This window comes from Lepisosteus platostomus, chromosome 3 (genome assembly GCF_059453375.1).
Source record: "Lepisosteus platostomus isolate fLepPlt1 chromosome 3, fLepPlt1.hap1, whole genome shotgun sequence".
In the NCBI taxonomy this organism is placed as follows: Eukaryota; Metazoa; Chordata; class Actinopteri; order Semionotiformes; family Lepisosteidae; genus Lepisosteus; species Lepisosteus platostomus.
In genome coordinates this window covers 3,040,843-3,052,274 of record NC_142613.1, presented here as the reverse complement: position 1 = coordinate 3,052,274, position 11,432 = coordinate 3,040,843, and the positions used below count along the sequence as shown (strand labels likewise).

General features: G+C 46.0%; 1 protein-coding gene across 2 annotated transcripts in view; it reads left to right on the top strand.

Moving 5' to 3' along the window:
• Nucleotides 1-4,342: 4,342 nt before the first annotated feature.
• LOC148674092 (uncharacterized) overlaps nucleotides 4,343-11,432 on the top strand; it is a 40,257-nt gene continuing 33,167 nt past the window's right edge. The window contains exon 1 of one of the 2 annotated variants that reach the window (XM_088623839.1): nucleotides 4,343-4,511. The gene's annotated coding sequence lies outside the window, so the exon portion shown is untranslated. Of the gene's footprint in view, nucleotides 4,512-8,966; nucleotides 9,168-11,432 lie in introns of those variants that run through there. The other variant, XM_088623838.1, reaches the window with a different exon arrangement.

Here is an 11,432-nt window from a genome sequence, read left to right as displayed (position 1 = left end):
GGAGCAGTCTGTTGCTAAAAGTGCTCCGCTGCCCAGTAACAGTCCCATGAAGCGGATGAGAGGTGTTGTTCATGATGGCTGTGAGCTTGGTCAGCATTCTCCTCTCAGCCACCACCTCCAGGGGTCAAGGCTCATCCCCAACACAGAGCCAGCCTTCTTGATGAGTTTATTGAGCCTATTTGCATCTCTTGTCATGATGCTGCTGCCCCAGCGAGAGGCACAACGTTTCAGATGTGGATCTTTCTTCAGGTGATGGGATCTGGTTGACTGACAGACATTTTCTCCCATCTCAGCTACTGAGCTCTGTGAATCTTTCTAAGCCTCCATTGGCCTCACGGTGTTGTCTCTGAGCAGAGTCCTCTTTGGCTGGCAGCTCAGTTTGCAGTAACAGCCCGATCTCGGCAGTGTCTGTCCACTTCCTCATTCCCCTCCCCTGTGATTGACTCCACCAAACTCAGAGTTATTACTGGTCTTTGAAATGTTTTTATACCTTCCTCCTGAGGTGTTGCTTCATTCAACTTTATAATTAATAATAATAATAATTGCTGACACTTATATAGCGATTTACTGGATACTCCAATCAAAGCGCTTTACAGTTAATGGGGATCCCCTCCCCTCCCCTCCCCTCCACCACTACCAATGTGTAGCCCCACCTGGATGATGCAACAGCAGCCATAGTGCGCCAGAACGCTCCCCACACATCAGCTCTCAGTGGGGAGGAGAGCAGAGTAATGAAGCCAATTCATAGAGGGGGATTATTAGGAGGCCATGATTGGTAAGGGCCAATGGGAAATTTGGCCAGGATGACAGGGTTACACCCCTACTCTTTTCGAGAAGCAGCCTGGGATTTTTAATGACCGCGGAGAGTCGTTTTTACATCTCATCCGAAGGACAGCGCCTGTTTACAGTATAGTGTCCCCTTCACTATACTGAGGCATTAGGACCCACATGGACTGCAGGGTGAGCACCCCCTACTGGCCCCACTAACACCTCTTCCAGCAGCAGCCTTAGTTTTCCCCAGGAGGTCTCCCATCCAGGTAGCGACCAGGCTCACACCTGCTGAGCTTCAGTGGGTTGCTTGTTGTGAGTTGCAGAGTGATATGGCTCCTAGCTTTATCCCTCAGCTGTTTCGAAAGGTCCTTGCGCTTCATGGATGAACGTTACTCGAAATTCGCCACCTGTATTTATTTTGAAATAATGCGAACCACTATAACTGCCCACACAGAGGCCACTCAACTACTTGTGTGATTCGTTAAGAGAATTTTGTAGACCAAAACTAATTTAGTTTTGCCATGGTAAAGGGTTTGAGTAATTATACAATCCCTAACTTTTCATGTCCTATTATCTGTGTACTTTCTTTTTATTTGCTTTGAATGTGTGGAGTTGTGTATAAAATATTTGTTACTTCAAGGCATCACGATTGCAAGCTTTAAGTCAACAAAGTGTGCAAGGGTGTGAATACTTTTACAAGGCACTGAAGTTTCCCTCTAGTTGGGCCTTTTTTCTTGAATTAGCAAAGCCTCTTGTTTTTAGGTTTTGCTGCAATTATTATTGTTGACTTAAGATACACGACCATAAAGGCATTATTGTTTAGTTTTACTATCATTTCTGATACTGTCATTTCAAAGTTTTTTTTTTCAGAAACCACACTGTTTATTAAAAGCACTATGCACAGCTATATAAATGTGCCTGCCTTACAGCTGTACGAACCTGTAACAGGTGGTGTGCTGAAATGAAAGAGGGGAGTTTGATGATTCCACTGGTACCACAAACTGTGTGGGTGGGGCTAGAGGCCAGGGGCGGGGTCTGTTGTAGGGGTGTGGTCAGATGCAAGGGGTGGGGTTGGTTACAGAATGCGGGGCTGTGGGCGGGGTTAGAGGCACACAGTTCCCATCTGCCATTGTCTGAGCTGTACCATGTGTAACTCTTGTTCTTGGCTGGCTTGGTTTACAGGAAGGTGGGGTTTTGCAGTGTAACTCACAGCCTGTGTTTGTCATGCAAGTTTTCGGAAAACATTTGTACCACGAGGAGCAATTTTACAGGCTATCCAGATGTGCTTCGTGGGCTGGTTGGTCTTAATAAATATCCCGTGTGAGTACAAACGTCTCTTCTATAACGCGATAGACGCGTTCCTGTAAAACCTCACGTTATGCAAAATCGCACAATAACAGTAACAGGGCTTATGGGAAAAATAGGGTAGGGGGCAGACCACTCAAAACCTTAACAAATGCCAAACCCAAGCTTAACCAAATGTAATACTTTTCCCAATAAAAATATTATCACAGTTTAAATACGTAAAATTCATAATAAAGAAATACTTCAGTAAATGTAGGACTTTACCTTGAAAAAAAAGTTCACCACCTGAAAGTTTATCACCAGCACACTTCTTAGACACATTCCTGTCACCTTGTCCACTCATATTTACAGCAATGAAGAAAATTTAGGGAATATAGAGTGAAAATTGAGGAGCACCTCCAAATTAGGAAGCACCTCCAAAAACAAAGCACGTGGGACAACTGAGCATCGTGTGAATTCCGCTGCGTTCCGCTGTGCTACTCTGCGACGCAAAACGTAAACATATCGGGGATGAAATCGCATACAAGCCAACGCAAGTTTCGTGTTACACAGACATCTTTCCCCTATTTACCAATTGGCGTATGAGCCAATTCGCATTTTTTGAAAGCTCACATAATAGCAGAGATCACCGTAATTGCAAATTCGAATTTAAAGTCACATTTGTAGAGCACTTCATGTGGGACAAATGTTTTAGAAATACAGGGATTGTCAAGTCCAATCGGAAACTTCATTGCTGTTGTTATTTTAATTGAAGTGGGCAGCGTTGTTGGCCACTGTGTCTCGTATGACTGCGTCTTGTGTGTCTCGCTAGCTCGCCGTGATCGTATAGCGGTCAGTACTTTGCGTTGTGGCCCCAACAACGCTGGTTCGAATCCGGGTCACGGCAGAACAGGGGCGTCTGCTTTAAAGACATTTCATTGCCAGCAACTACTGATTCACGCTGTATTGTTGTGCATTTGATTTGATTTGATTTTTATAGAGATACAGTTTGGTTTTAACTCAAATGGCTGTATGTTTCTTTCTTCTAGGTCAGGGATCTCCAACCCTGGTCCTGGAGAGCCCCAGTCTAGTAAGTCTTATAGGTCACCAAGTCTACTATTCCAATAGATTAGGGGCACTTGGGAATTTTGATCCATTAAGTACATTGCCTGTTCAATTATCGGTTGTCTGGTCTTTGAGGGCTGTGATCCGAGACGACACGCTGTTGGGAAACCGGGATGTGAAACACAGACTCCCAACTGCCGGCTGTCCCCCTCCGTGGGCCTGAGGGCTCTTGCTTGAGCAGCTTCCCAGCCCGTGGCTGGAGACGACCGGACTCGATCCGATCCTCCGTCTGGATAAGGCTGTGGATACACCTGTGAGACTCACCCACCTTTCGGACCCTTTTTCAGTTTGTTCTCCGAACGGTTCCAGTTGTGCATCTGTGTGTGGTGTTCCGTGTTCCACTTGATCTTCCTGGTTCTACGATTCCACGAAGGACTGAGTAACCAGGGAGTTACTCCTATCTTTGCCTCCAGTTTCCTCTTGTGTTTGACGTAGAAAAACTAGAGAGCATTTGTAAACGATATCTATGTTATTCATTATACTGGTGCTGAATTCCTGCCCGAGGGTTTTGAAACCAGAAATTCAGAGCCGGATTCGTTACAAGTTTTCCATGGACAGGCCTGTGTGGGAATTGGACAGGAATACCGAACAGGAAAACATCAAGGTACCAGCTACTAGTCATCAAGCTTCAGCTATCGCACTTAAAATATTTTTGTCGCATTCTAAAAGCTAATAACATCGTATTTAACATGATAATAATAAAAGATTAATAACGAACCCGCATCTTTGAGAGAGACGCGCGCATTTTAACACTGTTGAGTCTTAGGCACAATTCTGGGTGTTTTTTGAGTATTTGGGGGGGGGGGGGAGGCAGCCCTGTTTATCGCTTTTCCTGAAAAACAATTATTTGTTCAGCTGTGAGTGGAAAAAATATCACGTGAATGTACCGTTTCATTTTCTTCCTGTATTCGACGTGGACGCAAAAGCCGGAAATCGTGTTTGTGATTTTTAGTTGACAAAAAATTGGATATTTTTTGGGACATGCGGACTTTTTGATATACTGTAGTGAGAAACTGCAGGACTGCATCGCAGTAGTGTTGTAGGAGCACTGCGATCCGCGGGCCTTGCTGAGATTCACGCTGGTATCTGGATGTTTTCCGGCCGCGCCCTGCCGGGGCACGCTCGCCTCGCGCCGCCCGCGCATGCTCCGTGCGGCGGCGGCGGCGGGGAATCGCGCGGGGACAGAGAGAGCGAGGGGCGGCGCGGCGCGGCGCGCGAGAGGCCTCGGCGAGAAAGACGAGCCCCCGCCAGCGCCTGGCTCGCTCGCGCTCTATTTTTAACCGGTTGCCGTGGCGACAGCAGTCTCTAGAGAGGGGAACTCGTAGCTGCTGGTGAGTCATGTCTCGAATACACACACACACACAGAGCAACGGCAGAGTGGAAATTGAACCTTCTCCTGTCGAGGCTTGAACGGGGAGAAAGTGGAAAGGGCGACGCTGGCGTGTCGTGGCTGCCGAGGCTCTTTAACAGCCGCCTCCCAGCGGGGGGAGCCGGGCCTCACTGCTGCTCTGTGCTCGAAGACCCCCCCACTCTGCAGCCTCGCCTCTCTACAGCCCAGCCTGGACAGCAGGGAAGATGAATAATAGTAGGGAGTCCTCCTGCCAAACCCGAACAAATGAGAGTTGTGTGAAACGCGTTTAAATAAGAGAACCATCTTTGACAGCGATCTGAAGCTAACCTAGAGGGCAAATGTCCGTGCACAGTAGAGGAGAAGAATGATAACGACCTTGGACACCAGTGACAGTGTCCGATTCATCATTTATCAATGTGGTCATTTAATAGGCGATTTGTGCATGAAAAGTTATTGTACATAACGATTTCATATAGGCTTTAAACAACAATATATTAGCAATTCATACATTAAAATTACTGTACATCTGCAGTCCAGAACTGAAATGGGACTGCAGATGTACAGTAATTTTAATGTTTGAACGTCATGTCAACCGCTGTCATAATTTTAAATGTCCACCCCCCTCAACTCTAAATAGTTCATTAAAATCGTAAGCCACATAAATCATAACTAGGCTAATCTAAAATAAGCCAATTTTATTATTAAAATATTTATATGGATTGTATTATACTCTTACCTTTATCATTAAAGTATAAATTAATCTATTTTGTAAGAAGTCAGAATATGTGTGGTTTCTCTCATGGGTGCTGTTTGTCATTAAGCCACTCTTCATTTTGCAGATCTTAATAATATAGAACTGGTAACCTGATCAAATTGGGTAAAACAAAAATTGGTCTTTGATCTGAACAAGCACATCTCTTCCTGGGAAACTGTCATTCCTCTTCGGAAATGGTGATTTGTGTAACTGGGTTTGATTCTGAAGCTCTGAACGGGACCGTTCGGCGCCCAGCGCTCAGCGTTGAAATGCAGCGGAGCAGGTGGACGTGTCCGAGAGGAACAGGTACTGCCGTCAACATCGCTACCGTATGGAAATCAAGAACTTTCTTCAGCGCTGCTGACAACAGGAGAGACTCCAGTGGAATCTATCAGAAATCCTTCAGCTTTATGTTGCTTTAGTGCTCAGTTGTGGCATTTCCTTCCGGAGCTGGCAGTGAAGACCCCAGGCCTTCCAAGATTAAGCTGGGAATTTTAAAAGCCACAGAATTGAGTGGAATGACTAAGAAACCTCTGGGCCTTCATTTTCCCTATCCTTTTTTAATTTTGGGAAGAACATATTGATGACATAAAGTCAAATTCTTTCCAAATAATTCATAGTAAATCTGTGCATCTGCCTTGTTCCACTATGCCTGTCTCGGTACACGTGTGGTATGTTCGGCATGAACATGGTGTTTTCTTGGAGACAATACACGGAAGGCAGTTTGTTCTCCGAGAAGGTGCCCTCATTTCCTTTGGCACCAGGGACATTCTTGGATTAATTGATCCAACAGAGTGTGTTTGCGTGTTTGCTCCCGGTTCGTGCTCCTAAATCTCGGAAAGGAGACTTTTTCTTTTCTTTATTTTTGCCACATAAATTGATCTGTTTCCCCTGGTCGACACAGACGACGCAATAAAATTACGTTTCCCGGAGTTTCATGGAGTCGGGGGCTGATCCCCGGCCGCCAGACGCTGAGCGCTGCAGCTCGGCCAGTCGAGGGATCGCGCTAGCGCCGCCGGCTCTCCCCGGAAGGGGCGGCAGGCGCCCCGTTGGCCGACAGGGGAAGGAAACCGCGTGCGACGTCGTGGCCGGCCGGCTGCCTGCGTGGGCCGGCTGGAAACTGCTGGCCTCTCTGCTCGAGAGTCCCGAGCGCGGAGGGGAACCTCCCTGCCTCACCTCGGCCTCTTGCGCCGGTCCCGCTGGGCAGTGTCCTTGGCGGGCAGGAAGACGTGCCCCTGCGCTTCACTCGGAGGCCAGCTCTTCCGAAAGCGGACTGGAGCTGCTCTCGAGTCGCGTCTTGGCAGGGTTTTGCGGCGCACTGGCCATAAAGACGGCCGTTCTGTTCAAAACCACTGCAAAGTGCCACGCGATAGCATTCCGTTAATAAGCAGTTTAATCTTTATGCTGCTGCTGCTTTTTTAAAATTAAAACCTCTGGTATATATTTTTTAACCCCCCCACCCCCGCCCCCAGTTGAACGATGTCTCGCAGGCCCCCGCGGGTGCCCGAGGGAAGGCCCGTCTCCTGCTGGTGCCCGGCTCGTCGCGGCTGTCGCTGGCGTGTGCTCACCCAGTCCTTGTGGCACTAGCCCGAACGTGCCCCTCCGGGTGAGGAACCGGGCTGGCCACTGGCCCACGAGCCTGGCCTGTACTCGGAAACGAACGTCTTCACCGCTTGAGCGCCGCGCCATTTCCTGAGTTTGTCGAGTTTGTCGAGTTTTATTTTATCGAACCCTCTTTATTCGTAGTTTCCAAAACTCATCGCCGTTCGCCGGAATCATTTCTTCTTCGCCTAAAACGTCTGTATGTGTCAGACTGTGCATGCATCTTTACACAGTGTATGTTCCGGTCTTCAGGTTACCCGGGAAGTGAAACCAAATCTGCTTTCCTCGTTTTTCTCAGAATGAAGAACCAGCCCTCTGCTCCTTCAGCCATAACCGCCTCTTGGGTTAAAGGCCTCACCGCACAATCCAGAATGGGATCTGTCTTGGCATGTGCAGCCTCTGGGCACTGGGAACGATTTTATAAAATATAAAAACAACCTGAACAACCTGAACAACTAGTTCTCTTGGCCTGCTGCTGCACATTTGGATGCGAGCTGCTCTGTTTGTTTGAGCCGAGAGCCCTGATGCAGGTTTCCTCACTGCGAGAATGTCTCTCTCCCGTATGGAAACCTTGGAGTTTGTGCCCTGGCTGTGACTGGAGGGCCGTGGTTTATGTCCTCTGAAGCAGGTTACGCTTGTCTTGTCGATCTTGGACGAGGTCTTTGTGCGTCATCTCGTCACACATGCGTAAAGCACATTAAAAGAGCAAGGATTCACATCCTGCGCTAAACGAACGTACAAAAACGTTCATCAATTTTCGTAAAAAAATAATAATTAGAAAGCAGTGGAGAAAACGGATATCTTTTAAAAATGATCTACTTTTAAAATGTTTGCCAAATTATATTCATATAGTGCTTTTCACCCCAAAAGACCCCAGAGTATTTTCCAGGTAGGAACAGACTCATTTCATCCACCCGTGAAGTACAGCACATACCAGTGTGACACAAGACCAGAGTGGAATTTAGCCAGGAATTTACCTTCTAAATAGAACCCTGTGATTTTTAATGAGCAAACCCCAGTTTAAGGTCTTATCCTACATCGCAATGTCTCTAGTGACCACACAGGGGAACCAGTTTGGAATTTCTCATGTAGAGGGAAGAGCATCTCCTACTGGGTCACCACTTACAACCTGGTTTTCCTGAGGGGTCTCCCATCACTGACCAGGCCCAGCCTTGCTTAACTTCTGAGATCTCAGGGAATCTCGTGAGTGCAGGGTCCAAGGCACTAATGTTGCTGTCACGATGTCTCGGAATGAGCGGGAAGTGTTGGACACTGTTATCAGAGCCACATACATTAATGCAGGAGAGTCTGCCAGACCCCTTTGGAGGTGTCCAACTTTTTTCGTTTTACCGAAATGGACGTTCCATCATCATCGAGTATTTCAAATAGCTTTTTTTTTAAAACTGCTCGATTCTCCAATTTTGTCCGTTTCCTCAAGGAGCCTTACGAGATTTGAACTTATAAATAACTGAAGTGATTTTGTATTAGATGATTTAGCTTCACTTCTTGGACGAAATACCAGTGTGTGAAAACCTGCTCATGTTTTGTCTCATTTTAGAGACAAAAAACAGCACGAATCGGGGAATACTTACCGTGTGGGTACGGTGTTTATCAGCACCTTTCGAACTAAATTGTAGCTTCAAACTTAAATGCCTGGATAAGCGTAACATCTAAAAGATTTACATTAGATATTCCGACAAAAATATTTATCGTTTGATAATTTGTAGCAAAAAGTCTAAAAGTCTTGGTCTTGCCATGAAAATTTAAATCGTAACGAAAAATTTTTCATCGAAGGCGTTTCCGGCCGCCATCAGTGTTCTCTGTAGGCTGGGAAGAACTGCTTTTATTACCTCGATCTATAAAAAAACAATGTATTCGATGATCTATAACCATGTAATTATGGGAAAATACTAAGTGTGTTTGTTTCAGGACGGTGTTTGAACTCTGTACACATCCGGGGCCTTGTGAAATATGTACGTGTTTGGATCTTTGGCGCGTTTTCTGCCAGCTTCCTCGATCCGCTGGCCTCGCGCTGTGCGCACGCGCTCAGCCCCCCCCCCTCCCACGGCTCCGAGCCGCTGCAGAGGAATCGAATCGCACGGGGACAGAGAGCGAGCGCGAGAAGGAGAGAGACAGAAAGGAGACGGAGCGCGCGGGAGGGACGTGACGAGGCCTCGGCGAGAAAGACGAGTTCTGTCAGCAGCTCGCTGGCTCGCGCTCTATTTTTAACCGGTTGCCGTGGCGACAGCAGTCTCTAGAGAGGGGGACGCGGAGCTGCTGGTGAGTCATGTCTCCAAAACACACACACACACACAGAGAGCCACGGCAGAGTGGAAATTGAACCTTCTCCTGTCGAGGCTTGAGCAGGGAGAAAGTGGAAAGGCCGACGCTGGCGTGTCGTGGCTGCCGAGGCTCATTAACAGCCGCCTCCCAGCGGCGCGGAGGGGGTTGCCGGGCCTCGCCAATTGCTCTGCGCTCGGAGACCCCTCCCTCACTCTGCAGCCAAGCTCTGACCCTGAAACTGGGATTCCAAGAACAAAGGAATAAGTGAACTAACGCGCATTAGCGTGCATGGGGCGCACAGTCAAAAATATACTTGTGCGGCTGTTGCCTGTCAGCGACTGAAGAGGAGCTGTCCCATTGCTCAAACATACACCCAACTGACATGCTAAATTGAATTGTATTACTTTAAAATATAACTTTATTAAATTTTATCAGTTTAATTCGAAGTAGTAAGACGTAAGGATCAATATAAAATAGGGAATTTATACTGTTCAATACTTGACTTGGTTGGTTGGTTCTTTCAAACTGAGAATTGCTGGGCGTGGAACTGAGTTAGTCCCAGGGGCCCTTGAGCGCGAGATGACCCCGGCGAGCAGGGTTTTGATGAAGTGAACGAGCATCAGCGCGGAGCGAGCTCATTTGCGACAACAGCGCGTGCCTACGAAATAGTCCATCACACTGCGATGCACAGTCTTTCCACAGATTAAACAATTAAAAAACTTTACCCTGAATCAAAAAAAATATATATTTCGATAATTTGTAAATACACATTCTGTATGCGCGTATGTTTTATAGAAATGAAAAATACCAGATAATATCAAATATCAAAATAAAACTGATAACATGAAAAATAAATGCCAACCAATATTTTAATATTCTCCTGAGGTCTGTACTTCTATATTTCCGAGGGAGATTTGTACTTCGTAAATTTAAAACACGTTGAATAGAAGCGGAGATGAGCTCATCAGATGTTTGCAATGGATTGTGTCGCCGAAACCATGTTCAGTGTCGCTGCCTGTGCAGAACAGGTGTCATCCAAACGTGTTCGCTGAAGTCATCAGCAATTGCTGATCTAGCCTGATGGTTTTGCCGATGCAGGTATGATAAAGGAGATGGTAGAAACATCATATAATCCCACACCCAAATTCTGGAACAAATCTGATGCGTTTCCTCAGCTCTATTACGTGTTCGAGATTTATAAAAAGTTTTTTACAGGTGCAGCTGAAATCAAATATTTCAGTATAATAAAGACCAATATGACAATAATAAAGATAAATACTATTCGTCTTTATTAAACATTGTCGTTTTTTTAAAAAAAAAAGGATGACTAACTCTAAGCGTTCCTATATAATTCATGTTCGTATACGCCTTTGGTAATATTTAATGTACGACTTTAATTATTGAAGAGATTGTGCGGCTTTCGATTTGTACAGAAAAAAAAACCCCTATTTTCCTGCCCAGTAGGGTGGGCAGATTGAAGCGAGTTTATCTGGAAGGTTGCTGCCGGTCAGACTAAAAGAACACTCCCAAATATCCTCGTGCCGACCTCGAGCCAGGGCCGCGCGCGCTCGAGGCGCTGCCAGGTTCACGAGACTGGCGGTCAGCTCTCGGCCGTCCCTCAGCTGCGCGAGAGGCCGGACTCAAGCGTGGCGTGTTTTAGCAATACGAAAAAAAAAAAATGTCGCATATGAGTTCTGGTTTTCATTAGGCTGATGTACCTCGGAAAATGACCTTTGGGCTTGACTGCACGTCCAGTTTTGTACAAGCAACTCCGAACTGGGGCGAAAACGGAACGGGCTCGTTTCTTGTTAATAACACATAAACCCGTGTCGTTATAATCTTTGTTTTGTCACCAGTATTAATTCTTACACATATAAATAATTAAAAATGATCATCGAGCATTTTTCAAATACATGGAAATTGCTGACCCGTGTTTTTAATTCAGAGATTATCGTCAGTTTAATCATGCTTGTTGCCGGCGAATGTACTTATCCCGTCAGACGTTTTATTCTTATAATTTTGTATTTATAAAATATTTTTTAAAAAAGGCCTTAATGAAAAACGTTCTGCAAAACGAAAACGAACATCAATACGCAAATGGTTGTCATTTCACTTTTTAGTTAATAAAATATACTCTCAAGATAATATCCACAGTTAAAATATTTTTTTAAATAGCGTGAGATACCTCTACCAAGCGGGCTAGCCAGGCCCGGTGGCCTTCTCTCGTTTGTAAACAGTTCTTCTGACGAGTTTCATGTGAAA